Source organism: Leucopleurus acutus (genome assembly GCF_964270905.1).
Source record: "Leucopleurus acutus genome assembly, chromosome: 5".
NCBI lineage: Eukaryota > Metazoa > Chordata > Mammalia > Artiodactyla > Delphinidae > Leucopleurus > Leucopleurus acutus.
The window spans coordinates 82,212,207-82,229,259 of record NC_139147.1 but is presented as its reverse complement, the minus strand read 5'-3'; the positions used below and the strand labels follow the sequence as shown (position 1 = coordinate 82,229,259).

Here is a 17,053-nt window from a genome sequence, read left to right as displayed (position 1 = left end):
CTGTAGACATATCTTTATTTATTAAGGCAGTTTATTCTCCTGATACATTTGAGAAGTTAAAAAACAGTATAAGCTACATGAGAGTGTTTTTGTAGCTGATCAAACTTGTGTACCCAAAGAGTATTGACTTGTGGACCAATGTCAAACTGAAGATCTCTAATAGCAGGACTCTGTTCTCTGTGTCAGAACTCTGTTCTTGATCTTGACTGCTCAGTGTTTATTTACTAATAACTTGGTGAATACATGGAAATTAAATCAATGCAGTTAGGCTTAAAAAATATTTCCAGTGACATAGTACAGAGGCATGATTCAAAATTATCTTAATATTGGAAAGATGGACTAAAACCAATAAGATGAAATTTAAAAGGACTGAATATACAGCTCTGCATTTAATCTCCAATATTAGCTGAAAAAAGTGAATGAGGCACCTGATTTGATGTAGTTTGTGTGACAAAAACTTGAGTCCACTAACTTAAGAGCATAATGCATTAAAAATCTAAAACAGTCTTGAGTTGCATTTATAAAATTATAGTATCTTGATAGTTCCACAATTATTTTTTTTCTTCATCAGACTTCATTTGGAGTGTTCTATCAGTTCTGGGTGTTATGTTTTCAAAGGGACATTTTGAAAGTAAAGTACCTATATTATATTTCTATCGCTGCTATAAAAAAATTATCACAAACTTAGTGGCTTAAAACAACACAAATTTATTATTTTACAGTTCTGTAGGTCAAAAATCCAATGTGGGTCTCACTAGGCTAAAACCAAGGTGTTATCAGGGCCGTGTCCCTTTCTGGAGGCTCTAGAAGAGAATGTGTTTCCTTCCCTTTTTCAGCATCTAGTGGCCCCCTTCCTCCATCTTCAAAGCCAGTAAGAGCAAGTCAGGTCCTCACATTGCCCCTCTCTTACCACAGCTGGGAAAGATTAGACGCCATCTCGATAATCTCCCCATCACAAAGTTCTTAATTGCATCTACAGAGTCCCCTTTGCTGTGGAAGGTAACATAGTCGCAGATCTGATGGTTAGTGTGTGGACATCTGTGGAGGAGGTCATTATTCTGCCTACTGCAGTGCTTATTGCAGAGGATCACCAAGATAGTGAAGGGGCTAAATTGGATACAGAGAATCAGGCTAAGACAAATTGAAGATGATCCCAAAATGTATTGCTTAGGAGAGAATGCGTTAATGTTTATAAAGTGATTAGTAAGTACATAATAAATGGTTTCTGCTTCAAAGGCTAATGCTACAAATTATAGAAATATAGTAGCTCAGAGGGAAAGAAGCTTAGGGATGTGGAAGGAGATGAAGCAGCATAACATTTTATCTTGTGAAGAACAGAATTTGGGATCCAAGTTTTCACTTTACGTTAGATCAGCAAGTAGTTTAAATGTCAGAAAGCACTAAGTTTAACAAGAACTTTGCATTGTTTCCCTAACTAGTGAAAGACTTGAGGTGAATGGAGGTGATGGACTATACAGTAGTTGTGACGCAACTTTCTGGCCTCTTTCTGCCGTGACTGCACAATGTATGCACTCTGAGGAGGAGGGAAAACTTTTATCAAAGGAAGAAAGCAAGATTTTTGAATCTCAGAGGACTACTGTATTGGTTTGTTTGTTTGATTTTTCTAGGAAGGAAATCCCCTCTGAAACCAAAACCCAGCTATTAGAGATTATGAGATTTTTCAGGCTTTCTCTATAATCTTTCTTACATTTGTCTCTTTAAACATGTCCAACTCCCCCTTTGAGAAGTTGCTGATAGGTGGTTATCATGCAGGATTTAAATTAACAAACCCTCCCACCGCATTGGGTGGTAGCTTCCAAGGCGCCATGGTAAATGTGTATCAGTGTGAACCTGATCCAGAACCAGCCAGGAAGGGAACAAAGTTTAGTCTATGAGGAAGTAGGCGGCTGCTGGTAGTTTCATGCTGTCTCTGCAGACTTCAGGTTGCTGTGGTGTAAGTTTTTTTTTTTTTTAATATTTTGATATTTGAATATGAAAGCATGGTAGGAACAATTTCTATCTAAGATTAAATTAAGGTACTAAATCTTGTGTACTAGACCTACTTAAAAGAAAGTTTCAGCGTTTCACAAGTAGTTTGATTTTTTTTAATGAAAAGGAAAGCCCTAAAGCTTTTTCAGCAAGTGTTCTGCTAACACAGGTCCTCCTGCTTGCATGAGATGACTTTTAATGTCTTGTCTTTGGTTGAGTTAAGGTGCTTATGGTCAGAAAATAAAAGTGCTTGTATGTATATCTGGTGCCCTGAGACTGATTATTTCTGAGTAGTGCTTAAATTTTCTCCCTGATGTTCTTTCCAGTTGCTTTCCCTTTAGTTTAGGCTCATGTTACAAGATGATGTTAGCAAATATTTAGTAGTGTCTCAGGTAGTTAAACTGGAGGTTTTGATATTCAAAGAAATCGAATGAATGAGAACTAAGTAGAACTAACATAATCAGTTGTTGGGATCCTAGATTTAAGAGCAGCAGAATAAGAGGAGGAACTTCGTGAAATGGATGGAAATGGCAAGCAGCCTTAGAAATTTCATGCAACTTTGGAGAAATCTGTTTTTAAGATTTTGACATGTGTACTAATTTTCCGGACTAAATTCCCAATACTATAGTGTGTAAAATAAATTTCATATATGAAATTAAAATTGCTGTAGTTCAGCTGCTATAGTTCTGTGTTGATATTAGGATTCCAGGAACTACACATTGTTATACAAACATTGACTTTATTGAGTGCAGCTATGAGAGTGTTAAGATTGCATTTGGTGCTGGCGAGGTTGATATTTTCTATTTCCCTTTTGTCACGATGTATTTGAAAAAAAAAAATCCTGGTACTCGACAAGTGTATGACTTTGAACACAGAAAAAGTTTGATGCGGTTGATGTATTATATAAAAATTATAAAGGCTGGCTGTGGGCCAGTAGCCTTTCAAATCATTCAGAAAGTACTGAGGAGACAGATTGTTTATATGGAAGTACAGTTTTCCCTTTCCTCTAGCTTCATCTCAGACCTTAGGGACGTTGGGTCTATTTCTCTAGCCTGCCTCTTATTCCTGCTGGACTGAGTGGGAGCCCAGATGATGGAATTGGGGCCCAACTGACCCTTGGTGGGATGGAAGACCAAGACACACTGTCCTAAGCAGGCTCTAGGGCTATAATAAAGTGAAACCTTGGCTCATCCTTTAGATTGCTGAACTGCAATGATCTAGGTTCCTGAGCTGATTAACTTCCCCAGCTCTATTAATAGCAACTTCTGGGCCAGGTTACTTAGTTATCGGTTCATGGCGGGGGAGAGGGTTCGGTATCCTGGGAGAGGAGCCAGCATGGCAGGTGACACTATTACCAGGGAATCAGTTATTTTCTGACCATATTTGAAATATTTCAGTCGTTTAACAACCTGAAAGGCCATACAGGTGTGCCCTGGCCAAATCTTAATGAAGACCCTTCTAGATTTTTTTTAAAACCTCCAATAGTTGTCTCTACCACCCAAACCCTTGCACATGTCCCACAAAGCCCATATGATCTGCCTTCTGACCGTCTGTTTAACATCATTGCCTGCCTTGTTCTCCTCACACAGTTTGCTCCAGCTGTATAAATGTTTTTGCTGTTTCTGCAACACATCAAACTTGTTCCTGCCTCAAGCCTTTTGCTGCCTGGAAAGCTTTCCCTTACATTGTTTCTTCTTTCCCTTCATTCAGATCTCTATTCAAATGCCTCCTCTTCGGAAGTACCACCACCTCACTTTCACTACATCGCTCCTTTTTCCTTTACCCTGATTGACGTTTTCTTAAATAGCTACCTGACATAATTTATTTTATTCAGTAAAATATATATAGTCTTTCCCACTAGAATGTAAGTTCTATGAGGGCAAGAACTCTATCTTGTTCAGTGCTGTATTGCTAAATAGTGCCTACTTGACATATAGTAGATACTTGGTAAACATTTGTTTTATGAATCATTTAATGTCACTTGGTGCCATTAAATTTATTTCTAAGCATAGGAATTTTAATTGAACTTTTTGAATAGGTGATATAAGTCACATGGTTCCAAGACCAAAACATATAAAAAAGTATATTTTGAAAAGTCTTTCCACCCCAGTCCCCTACCTATTCGGTTCCCGTTCAGGGCCCCCAAATCATTATTATTATTTTTATTTATTTATTATTATTATCAATATTACTCTATTTTATTATTATCCTTTTCATGTATCTAGAGTTTCTTTATATGTCAAGGAAATATAAAAGTATAAACAGATTCCTACTTCCCTCCTTTTTTATACATGCTATTATATATATTCTTAATTTTTTCACATATCTTGAACCTATTTCCATATCAGTACATAGTGAGCATTCTCATTTTAAAATAGCTGCATAGTATTCCATTGTATAGATATAACTTATTTGACCAGTCATCCAGTAATGGGCATTTCGGTTATTTCCAGTATCTTTCTTTTGCAAACAATGCTGAAGTTCACAATCTTGTGCCTATATCATCTCATATATTCATACAGTATATCTGAATGATTAAATTCACCAGAGTAGAATTGCTGGATCAAAAGGTGTCTTAGTTATTGCCTAATTGCGCTCCATAGGGATTGTACCAATTTGTACTCCCCCAGCAATGAACATATAAGAGAGTGCTATCAGACTTGGATTTTTGCCCATCTGATAGCTTAAAAAATGGTTTCAGTGTAGTTTTTTTAAGAATTTATAATAAAATTTGTGTTAAGGTTTTAAAAATAGTTTTAAAATTTTAAATTGTGATATAAAAAATAATGTAAAATTTACCATTGCAACCATTTTTAAAAATTTATTTATTTATTTTTGGCTGCTTTGGGTCTTCATTGCTGCACTCAGGCTTTCTCTAGTTGTGGCGAGCAGGCTCTCATTGTGGTGGCTTCTCTTGTTGCAGAGCATGGGCTCTAGGTGCGTGGGCTTCAGTAGTTGTGGCATGCGGCTCAGTAGTTGTGGCTCTCAGGCTCTAGAGCACAGGCTCAGCAGTTGTGGCGCACAGGATTAGTTGCGTCGTGGCATGTGGGATCTTCCCGGACCAGGGCTCGCACCCATGTCCCCTACATTGGCAGGCGGATTCTTAACCACTGCGCCACCAGGGAAGTCCACAACCATTTTTTAAGTGTACAATTCAGTAGTGTTAAGCATTTTAACATTGTTATGAAACAGATCTCCAGAACTTTTTCATCTTGTAAAATTGAAACTCTTTACCTATTACATGACAATTCTCCATTTCCCCCTCCCCCACTTCCTAGCAACCACCATTCTACTTTCTGTTTCTATGAATTTGACTAATATAGATACCTCATATAAGTGAAATTATACAGTTTTTTGTCTTTTTTGTGAGGCTTGTTTCACTTAGGATAAAGTCCTCAAGGTTCATCCATGTTGTAGCATATGACAGGATTTCCTTCCTTTTTAAGGATGAATAATATTCCGTTGTGTTGTAGATATCACATTTTGTTTATCCATTTATCCATCTATAGATATTTGGTTTGCTTCTACCTCTTGGCTACTGTGAATAATGCTGCTATGAACATGAGTATGCGGATAACTCCTTGAGGTTCTGCTTTCAGTTTTTTTTGATAAACCTAGAAGTGGGATTGCTGAATCATATGGTAATTCTATTTTCATTTTTTGAGAAACCACTATGCTGTTTTCATACTGCACCATTTTAGCATAGTTTTAATTTGCATTTCTCTCATTTTGTGTGGGGTTGACATCTTCTCATATTTAAAAGAAACTTGCCTTTTTTTTTTCTATGAACAGCTTGTATCTTTGCCCTTAATGGGATTTTTTTCTATTATTAATTTGAAAAATTTTTTGCTTTTGTGCCTCTGAGTCTTCCAAATTTAGAAGCTAGTAGTCATAAGTACGGGTTTGGAGTAAGACTGCCTAGGTTTGAATTCTAGATCTGTTAATAGTTGTGCAATATTGATTGGGCAAGTTGCTGAAAATTTCTGAGCCTTAGTTTTCTTATCTGTAAAATAGGAATATCACTGAGTTGTTATGAAGATTAAATGAGATGATGTATATTATGTGCTTAGTATAGGGCTACTGTGTTAAGGCAAGAAAAGGGGATAAAAGGCCAAGTTTCAGGAAGGAGGCAAAACTGGCGTGATTCACACATGGAAAGATTGTATACATAGAAAACCCTGTAGAAGCTATAAAAAGCTATTTGAACTAATTAATAAATTTATCCAGGCCATAGGTTATAGTCAATATAAAAAATTTATTTGAAATAATTAGAATAGCTAAAACAATTAGAAACTAAATAAAAATATCACCATTAAAATACCAAATACATAGAAATAAATCTTTGAAAAAAGCACAAGACCTCTCTACTGAGAACTACAAAACATTGCTGAGAAAAATTAAAGATCAAAATTAAAAGTACAGTATATATACAGTTGACCCTTGAACAATGAGGGCATTAGTGGTGCTGATGACCCTCGTGCAGTTGAAAATTTGCAGTAATTTATAGTCTGCCCTCCATATACACAGTTCCTCCCTCTGGGTTCCAAATTTGCAGATTCAACCAACCTCAGATCATGTAGTACTGTACAGTGTACTATTGAAAAAAATCTAAGTGGACCCATGCAGTTCAAACCTGTATTGTTCAAGGGTCAACCATACCATGATCATGGATTATAGAACTCAAAACTGTTGAGATGCCAATTCTCCCTAAATTAATGTATAGATCCAATACAAGCTCTATCAGAATTCTAGCAGGCATTTTTGAAGAAATTTTCAAGCTGATTCTAAAATTTATTCGGAAACGCAATGAATATAGAAGAGCTAAAACAATCTTGAAAAGAAACAGCAAGGTGGAAGATTTATAATATGTGATTTCAAGACTTTAAAGCTACAGTTAATCAAGTATTGCCCTAAGCATAGATAAATGATATCAATGGGACACAACAGTGTGTCCAGAAATCGGTCACACATATAAGGTCAATTGATTTTTGATCAAGGTGGCAAGTAAATTCAATGGGAAAAGGATAGTCTTTTTAAACATGTTGCTGGATCAAATGGATTTTCTTATGGGGGAAAAAAAAGAACCTCCATGTCTTTCTCACTCCATACACAAAAATTAAATAGGCATGGATCATAGATCTAAATATAAAGCTCAGAACCAAGAGCTAGGAAAAACAAAGAAAAATATCTTTGCAATCTTGGAGTATGCAAAGATTTCTTGAGCAGGCACTGAAAGCACTAACCATAAAAGTAAATTAAATACAATTAAATGAACTTACGTTCTTACTGCAAGACTTCTCGGGACCTTTATTAATGTTTTTAGTAAGAGGATCATGCAGCATTTCTCAGCATGTTTGACCACAGAAGCCTTTTTCATCTGGAGCACTGAACTAAAATACAGGAGTGAGTGTGGCATAGAATTTACTTGGAGAAGTGTTGCTTCAGTCCTCTCCTCAAAACATACTATTTTTGAGGGTTGTAATAAGTTAATGATCATTTTCTCCCTCTTTGGTGTGAATTACTGTAATTGCATCCATTTCAACAGAGTGAAGAAAACCCTTCTGCCAAAAGAGCTGTAATAACTCCTCACCCCATAATGACTGGTCAGCCAGCCAACTGTTGCAGTTATTACTACCGGTAGGATTCTGGGATAGTGTCACATTAGATTGAAATTTGCCATAATAAGAGGAATAAAGAGTGACTGAAGATACAAAGCATTTTTGCATTCTGCCTGCTGCTGTTTCCATATACTTGTTTGGCCTGCTCTGCCCTGTTCACTTATTGCCTGGCAAACAAACTCCAAGTTATTAACCCCTTGCTTCTCTCAAATCACTCAACTCCTTTAGTAATTCCAGTTCCTAATTGCTTGAAAGCCTTTTTTTTTTTGCCCCCTGTGGAATTCCCACTCTCTGACTCACAGTTCACTGTCCTAATCAGATTCCTCTTTCTGCTGTTTCTGCCCATGAACTGATTTTTATGGAATATGGATTGTCACATAAGAAGTAGAAGGACCAAAATAGAAAGTAGAGGGAAATCAAAGCCAAACTTTACTTAAACCAGAATTTGGCTGAAGGCTGTATTCGGAGAAAGAGATCTGAGGAAGAAGTCAAAATAGTATTGTAATGCCAGTAGAAATATATAAAGAAAAGAGAGTTTAAGGAAGTGTCCCTATAATGTTTTTGGATTGTATTTTAAAAATTGATTACTGTAACAGATATTAGTTTCTCCTGAATGTGGAAAGCTAATAGCCAGATAGGGAAATGTTATCTGTGACATCTGAATGTCTTCCAATGACTTCCTCATGTGGAAAGTGAGGTGATAATATCTCACTCTGCCTTCCTCCCAGGACAACAAATACAATCATAACCAGATAATAAAATATACTACTTCGAGCATTAGTCTAGAATTTAAGGAATAAACTTTGAATGCCATGTTGTGAGATGTGTACCATTGTTTTCATAGCAAAATGATATGATGGATCCTGGTAAAATTCATTTCAAAATACATTTGCAATACAAACTTAGTAGAAACAATTTACACAGGTTGTTCTGCAGACATCAAAGAAATGATGGAACATCTGGAAAGTATAGAACGGCCTTTTTTCTACTTCTCAATAAATGCAACACAAAGTAAACACACCCTTTACAGTACTTTATGACACACCTCATCAAAAAACAGGCAAGAGAGATTACTTAGGCAAATGCTTAGAGGCAGGATTACAACATAGATGACAAAAGAATTTTACATTAGAAATTGAAAACCAATTTTTAGTTTGTATTATAATAGTATAAACAAAAGGGTGAGACATACCTCAGAAGGCATCTAGGGATTGTGAGGTGTCAAATGGAAAGATGTTTACGTAACTCTACTGCTTATTAACCTGGACCTGGGAGCTGAAAGAAACTTGATGTCTTTATAGCAGCCTGATACTTTATTATAATCAGAATGGAAGTTTTAAAAGTTATTGAACCCCACCTCTAGGCTGTCTTTCCATTCTCCTTAACAGCTTTCATAATTTAATAAGATGATGGAGGTGGGGGCACAGTGGCTGCCGAGTGTCTCGGAAACTACAAGCTTTCCTCACTAAAGTTCCCTAAAGTATCTAGGGGATCATAAACCAGGAAACAAACCTCACCAAGAAAGACCATAAAAGGTTACTAATTGAAAACCTGAAAAAGGCTACCTTGTAATCTCTTACCTGGAAAATGATTAGACAATAAGGTCCATAGGAACAAACATGAAAAACAAAGTGGTTTCTATGGCTGCTTTGAGAAACTGTGAAAGAAAAATAATTTTGCCAGAACTTTTTCCAGTTGAAAGTTTCAAGAATAAACTTTTCAGACAATACTCTTCAGAAATCATATGAGATACACGTTAGCAGCAATAAATACAAATTGGAAATGACCAACATATAAGTGGATATTAACAGTGCTGGTTCACTGAATAAAGCAAAAGAGCAGAAAACATGAGAACCTTACATTCCAGTAGAGAAGTTACCTGCACTCGATAGCAAGACCGTTATGCCCATCTAATGAATTCTTAAATTTTTATATTTATTTTTTATTTCTAGAATTTCCTTCTGATTCTTTTTTTTATACTTTCCATCTCTGTGGTAAAATTCCTCATTTATTCATGCTCCTTGTTTCTCCTAAATCCTTTAACAGAGGGACTTATTGTGATGGCAATTACAAGAATCCATACATAAGTTAAAATTTGTAGAACTGTACACCACAGGAAGTCAATTTCACTGTGTGTTATTTACAGAAAAAACTATGGCCTATTTAAAGCAAAAATAATAACAATGTACAATAGAGTTAAGAGCATATAAAGAAATAAAATATATGATAACAAGAGCACAAAAGTTGGGATTGAAGTAGTACAAAATAGTATGAGGGAGGTTGTAATAAGTTAAAGTTATATAACATAATCTCTAAAACAGTGGTTCTTAGGACGTAGTCAGCCCAGCAGCATCGGCATCACCTGGGAGCTTGTTAGAGATGAAAGTCTCTGGCTCCACTGCGGACCTGAGTCAGCAGCTCTGGGGGTATGGCTCAACAGTCTTTCTGTGATTCTGATACATGTTAAAATGTAAGAACCATCACTTTAGAGCAAAGGTTGGGAAACTTTTTCTGTAAAGGGTCAGATAATAATATTTTAGGCTTTGTGGTCTCGCAGCGCTGCATTCTAATAAAGTATTATTTATTCTTTAAAAAAGGCCATGAGCTGGATTTGGTCCATGTGCTGTAGTTGCTGATTTCTACTTTAGAGCAACCATTCACACACACATGCATATGCACATATACACATAAACAGATATAGCTAAAATGCCAGAAAGGAAATAAAATGTTAAAAAACACAAACAACCCTCTCTATGCACAGTAATGTGGGACCGTAAAAATGATCATGCAAGCTGAAATCATGCAAAGCACTTTTAATATCAATGGAAAAAAATATGATTGTTCTGTGACCTTTAAAATCTTTTTTTTTTTTTTTTTGCGGTACGCGGGCCTCTCACTGCTGTGGCTTCTCCCGCTGCGGAGCACAGGCTCCGGACGCGCAGGCTCAGCGGCCATGGCTCACGGGCCCAGCTGCTCCGCGGCATGTGGGATCTTCCCAGACCGAGGCACGAACCCATGTCCCCTGCATTGGCAGGCGGACTCTCAACCACTGCGCCACCAGGGAAGCCCCTTTAAAATCTTTTCTGTCATAACATTTTTGGCTTTACTGTGGTGTCATGCCATCCTGTGCGGCTGTTCTCCGGAACAGTAGTTATTTATCTGTCCGCTTTCTCTCCCACCTGAGTGCATGCCACCAACCCATGGAAGATTCGATGGAGATGGACATGAGCCCCCTGAGGCCCCAGAACTATCTTTTCGGTTGTGAACCAAAGGCTGACAAAGATTATCACTTTAAGGTGGATAATGATGAAAATGAGCACCAGTTATCTTCAAGAAGAGGGGCTGGCGCAAAGGATGAATTGCCCACTGTTGAAGCAGAAGCGATGAATTATGAAGGCAGTCCAATCAAAGTAACACTGGCAACTTCAAAATTGTCTGTACAGCCAACGATTTCCCTTGGGGGCTTTGAAATAAGACCACCTGTGGTCTTACGGTTGAAGTGTGGTTCAGGTCCCGTGCATATTAGCGGACAGCACTTAGTAGCTGTGGAGGAAGATGCAGAGTCAGAAGATGAAGAGGAGGAGGATGTGACACTCCTAAGTATGTCTGGAAAGCGTTCTGCCCCTGGAAGTGGTAGCAAGTTTCCACAGAAAAAAATAAAACTTGCTGCTGATGAAGATGAAGATGATAATGATGACAACGATGACTTGATGATGAAGAAGCTGAAGAAAAAGCTCCAGTAAAGAAATCTGTACGAGATACTCCAGCCAAAAATGCACAGAAATCAAACCAGAGTGGAAAAGACTCAAAACCATCAATACCAAGATCAAAACGTCAAGAATCCTTCAAAAAACAGGACAAAAACTCCTAAAACACCAAAAGGACCTAGCTCTGTAGAAGACATTAAAGCAAAAATGCAAGCAACTATAGGAAAAGGTGGTCCCCTTCCCAAAGTGGAAGCCAAGTTCATCAATAATGTGAAGAATTGTTTCCAGATGACTGACCAGGAGGCTATTCAAGATCTCTGGCAATGGAGGAGGTCTCTCTAAGAAAATAATTTAAACAGTTTGTTAAAATTTTCCATCTTATTTCATTTCTGTAGCAGTTGACATCTGGCTGTCCTTTTTATAATGCAGAGTGAGAACTTTCCCCGCCACGTCTGATAAATGTTGTCCAGGTTCCATTGCCAAGAATATGTTGTCCAAAATGCCTGTTTAGTTTTTAGAGACAAAACTCCACCCTTTGCTTGGTTTTAAGTATGTGTGGAATGTTATGATAGGACATAGTAGTAGTGATGGTCAGACAAATGGAAATGGTGGGGAGACAAATATATACATGTGAAATAAACCAGTATTTTAATAAAGTAGCACTGCTTCTCTTTCTAAAAAAAAAATTTTTTTTTTGGCTGGGGCAGTGGAAGAAGATATTTTGCTTGACTGGAAAGGAGCATTAGGGAACTTTCTAGAGGTCTAGAAGTGTTCTAGATCTTGCTTGGGGTGGTGGTTACATGTGTAGAACTGTTGACATTCATTAAACAGAACACTTGCGATCTATGTATTTCATGTATGTAAATTATATGCCACTCAAAGATTTTTTTAAGGTACAAAATAAAGGTCTGGAATAAAATTTGCAGTTTACGTTAAGTGACATCCTTATTACAGATAAAATAAGGTAAATTATACGGAATGAATTCTTTAGGAAGAAAGAGAGGAAGGCAGTCCAGGCAGAGGAAACATTTGCAACGCTTGGGAAGAGGTATGGGAATGAATGACGTTTGAGAAGCATTGCTTTATGCGATGGGGAGCCATGGAAAGATTTTCATTAAGGGAGTGAAATAATCAGAATGTATTTTAGAAAGATTGCTCCTGTAGGAATTGAAGGGGAAAGAGATTAGAAGCAGGGAGATATATTTGGAAGCTCTTGTTACAGGCCATATGAGAAATGAAAGGAACCTAAGGGAAAGATGTGCGTATCAAGAGTGGGGCAAGGGCTTCCCTGGTGGCACAGTGGTTGGGGGTCCGCCTGCCGATGCAGGGGATGCGGGTTCGTGCCCCGGTCCGGAGGATCCCGCGTGCCGCGGAGCGGCTGGGCCCGTGGGCCATGGCCGCTGGGCCTGCGCGTCCGGAGCCTGTGCTCAGCAGCCGGGGAGGCCGCAGCGGTGAGAGGCCCGCGTACCTCAAAAAAAAAAGAGTGGGGCAAAAACTTGAATGGTACTTAGATGGAATCAATTGGATTTAGTGACTAGATTTATTAAAATATTAGCAAACATTTGTGAGCAGGCATTGTGCTTTGGGCTGCCATGCCTTATCTCATTTAACCTTTACAGTAACCATCTCAGTAGGTATGGTCATAATTATCACCATCACCAGCACCGCTGTCATTTTCTCCATTATACAGATAATGCTAAGTAACTTGCCTAAGGTTACACAGCTTAAAAGTGCCGGATGCAAAGTTTGTAATGTACAGTTTCTCAGGAATAAATTGTGGGAATTCTTAAAATATTTTATGTCCCAACTTGCTAACACAGTAAGTGGGAAAACAATAACGGAAGACTGATTTCATGACCAAATGTAGAAAAGTCAAGCAAATCATAAAATCAAAAGAAATACAGTCGTCCCATAGTATCCCTATGGGATTGATCCCAGAACCCCTCAAATACCAAAATCCACAGATGCTCAAGTTCCTTATATAAAATGACCTAGAATTTGCATATAACCAAAGCACATCCTCCTGTATACTTTAAATCATCTCTAGATTACTTATAATACCTGACATAATGTAAGTGCTATGCAAATAGTTTTAAATACAATGTAAATGCTATGTAAATAGTTGCTGTTACACTACAAATTTTGCTTTTTGGAATTCTTTTTTCAAATATTTTCTATCTACAATGGGTCGAATCCATGGATATGGAACCCATGGATATAGAGAGCCAGCTATACTTGATTTAAATCAAATTCTTGGAACATATAACCTATGCCATATTTTCCAAAGAACAATTCAATAAAATTTCACTTATTTCTTTCTCTATATATTAATTTTCCCCAAAAAAATCTTTAGCAACAAATATTAAGTTTATTAGTATACGTAAGAAAAATATATAAAATTGAAATCATACTGCAATATCATTAAAAGAAATTGACTTTTTCACATAAAATATAAAAAATATTTTTTATAAATAGTATAATGTTGAGAAGTATTATAAACTGGAGATTAAATTTAATACCATGTGAAAAGCCTCCACAGCACTGCTAAGAAAAACTATATTGCATTAAGTTCCTCAAAAAGAAAATATGTAATTGAAATTTACATTTTGTAAATGTACAGTATGTACATTATACATACAATGTATTGTATTGTGTTATATAATATATCCTTGTAGCTAAAATTATGCCTATTAGTTTGTACCTCTTAATCCCCTGCCCCTATATTGCTCCACCCCCCTTCCCTCTCCCCACTGGTAACCACTAGTTTGTTCTCTATATCTGTGAGTCTGCTTATTTTTAGTTATATTCACTAGTTTGTTGTATTTTTTAGATTCCAATAATTTGTACCTCCCACTCCCCCACCCCTATACGGCTCCTCCCTCCCTCCCCACTGGTAACCACTGGTTTGTTCTCTATATCTGTGTCCGCTTCTTTTTTGTTATATTCACTAGTTTGTTGTATTTTTTAGATTCCACGTATAAGTGATATCCTAGAGTGTTTGTCTTTCTCTGTTTGACTTATTTCACTTAGCATAATGCCCTCCAAGTCCATCCATGTTGCTGCAAATGGCAAAATTTCATTATTTTTTTGATGTAATATTTCATTGTATATATGTACCATATCTTCTTTATCTATTCATCTATTTATGGACACTTAGGTTGTTTCCGTATCTTGGCAATTATAAATTATGCTGCTATGAACATTGGGATGTATTGTATCTTTTTGAATTAGTGTGTTTTCTTTTTTAGATACATACCCAGGACTGGAATTGCTGAGTCATATGGTAGTTCTATTTTTAGTCTTTTGAGAAACCTCCATACTGTTTTCCACAGTGGCTGCACCAATTTACAGTCCCACCAACAGTGTATGAGGGTTCCCTTTTCTCCACATCCTCACCAACATTTGTTATTTGTGTTCCTTCTGATGATAGCCATTCTGACAGATGTGAGGTGACATCTTATTGTGGTTTTGATTTGCATTTCCCTGATGATTAGCAATGTTGAGCATCTTTTCATGTGCCTGCTTGCCATATGCATTTCCTCTTTGGAAAAATGTCTATTCAGTTCTTCTGCCCATTTTTAATCTGGTTGTTTGTTTTTTTGATGTTGAGTTGCATGAGCTGTTTATATATGTTGGATATTAATCCCTTATTGGTCATATCATTTGCAAATATTTTCTTCTATTCACTAGGTTGTCTTTTTGTTTGGTTGATGGTTTATTAATAGAATTTTTAAAAATTTATTTATTTTGGCTGTGTTGGCTGTGTTGGGTCTTTGTTGCTGCACACAGGCTTTGTCTAGTTATGGCAAGCGGGGTCTACTCTTTGTTGCGGTGTGCGGGCTTCTCATTGCAGTCGCTTCTCATTGCGGAGCATGGGCTCTAGGCACGCGGGCTTCAGTAGTTGTGGCACGCGGGCTCAGTAGTTGTGGCTCGCGGGCTTAGTTGCTCCGCGGCATGTGGGATCTTCCCGGACCAGGGCTCAAACCAGTGTCCCCTGCATTGGCAGGCGGATTCTTAACCACTGTGCCACCAGGGAATCCCCCTTAATAGAATTTTTTGAGCAGTTTTATGTTTATAGAGAAATGAGCAGAAAGTACAAAGAGTTTCCCATAAACTTTTTCACCTCTACTCCCACCCCAAGTCTTCCCTATTATTAATATCTTGCATGTAGTGTGGTACATTTGTTACAATTGATGAGCCAAAATTGATACATTATTATTCACTAAAGTCCATAGTTTACGTTAGGGTTCATCTTTGTGTTGTAGATTCTATGGGTTTTGAAAAATGTATAATGACAGGTATTTACCATTACAGTATCATGCAGAATAATTTCACTGTGCTCCATCTCTTCATCCCTCCCTCTTTCCCTCTTCCAAATTCCTGGATTTCTTTTACTGTCTCCATAGTTTTGCCTTTTTCCAGAATGGTTGGAATCATATGTATGTAACCTTTCAGATTGGCTTCTGTCACTTAGCACAATTTGTTTTTTCCTTTCCGTTTTCCATTATCAGTCTCACTTGCATATTAACAGTTTTACTAATATTTTTTTAATTAGCTGTAGGCTTTATTAATTTTCTCTTTTGTTGTTTTTTATTTCTTTGGTCTCTATTCTTATCTTTATTCTTTTCTCTTCTTTCTTTAGGTTTAGTTCTAGTTCTACTTTTTGTAATTCTTACTTTAGGTTTAGTCTGCTCTTTTTTTTTTTTTTTTTTTTGCTTTTTATTTTATATTGGAGCATAGTTGATTAACAATGTTTTGTTAGTTTCAGGTGTACAGCAAAGTGATTCAGTTATACATATACATGTATCTATTCTTTTTCAAATTCTTTTCCCATTTAGATTATTACCAAATATTGAGCAGCATTCCCTGTGTTGTACAGTAGGTCCTTGTTCGTTGTCTATTTTAAATATAGCAATGTGCTCTGTTTTTTCTAGCTTTTTTGGTGGAAACAAGATCTAGATTATTACTTCAAAATCCTTCTTCTCTAAAACACACACTTAAAGCTATAAAATATCCTCTAAGCACTGTTTTCTTTGTATCTTGCACATTGTGGCATGTTGGGCTTGTTTCATTTTCATTTAGTTTGAAATCCTTTCTAATTTTCCTTGTGATTTGTTTTTTCACCCATGGGTTATTAGATGTGTATTTTTAGTATCCAGATATTACAGGGATTTTTTTTATTGCAGTAGAGTTGATTTACAATATTATATTAATTTCAGGTGTACAACATAGTCATTCAATATTTTTATAGATTATACTCCATTTAAAGTTATTACAAAATAATGGATATACTTTCTTCTGCTGTACAGTATATCCTTGTTCCTTGTCTATTTTGTACATAGTAGTTTGTATCTCTTAATCCTATACCCTTTCTTGCCCCCACTTCCTCTCCTCACTGGCAACCACTAGTTTGTTCTCTATATCTGTAAGTCTGTTTGTTTTGCTGTATACATTTGTTTGTTTTATTTTTTAGATTCCATATATAAGTGATAACAGAGTATTTGTCTTTCTGTAACTTATTTCACTAAGCATAATACTCTCTGGGTCCATCTATCTTTTTGCAAATGGCAGAATTCCATTCTTTTTTATGACTGAGTAATATTCCATTGTGTATATATACCACATCTTTATCCATTCATCTGTTGAAGGACACTTAGGTTGCTTCCATATCTTGGCTAATAATGCTGCTATGAACATTGGGGTGCATGTATCTTTTCAAATTAGTTTTTGGTTTTTTTC

At 36.7% G+C, this 17,053-nt stretch overlaps 1 pseudogene across 1 annotated transcript; it reads left to right on the top strand.

Annotated features, from left to right (window-relative positions):
- The first annotated feature begins 10,807 nt into the window (after window positions 1-10,807).
- Window positions 10,808-12,113, top strand: LOC309962175 (nucleophosmin-like; annotated as a pseudogene). The gene has a single exon. The product of its transcript is annotated as a nucleophosmin-like (transcript).
- Window positions 12,114-17,053: the final 4,940 nt, after the last annotated feature.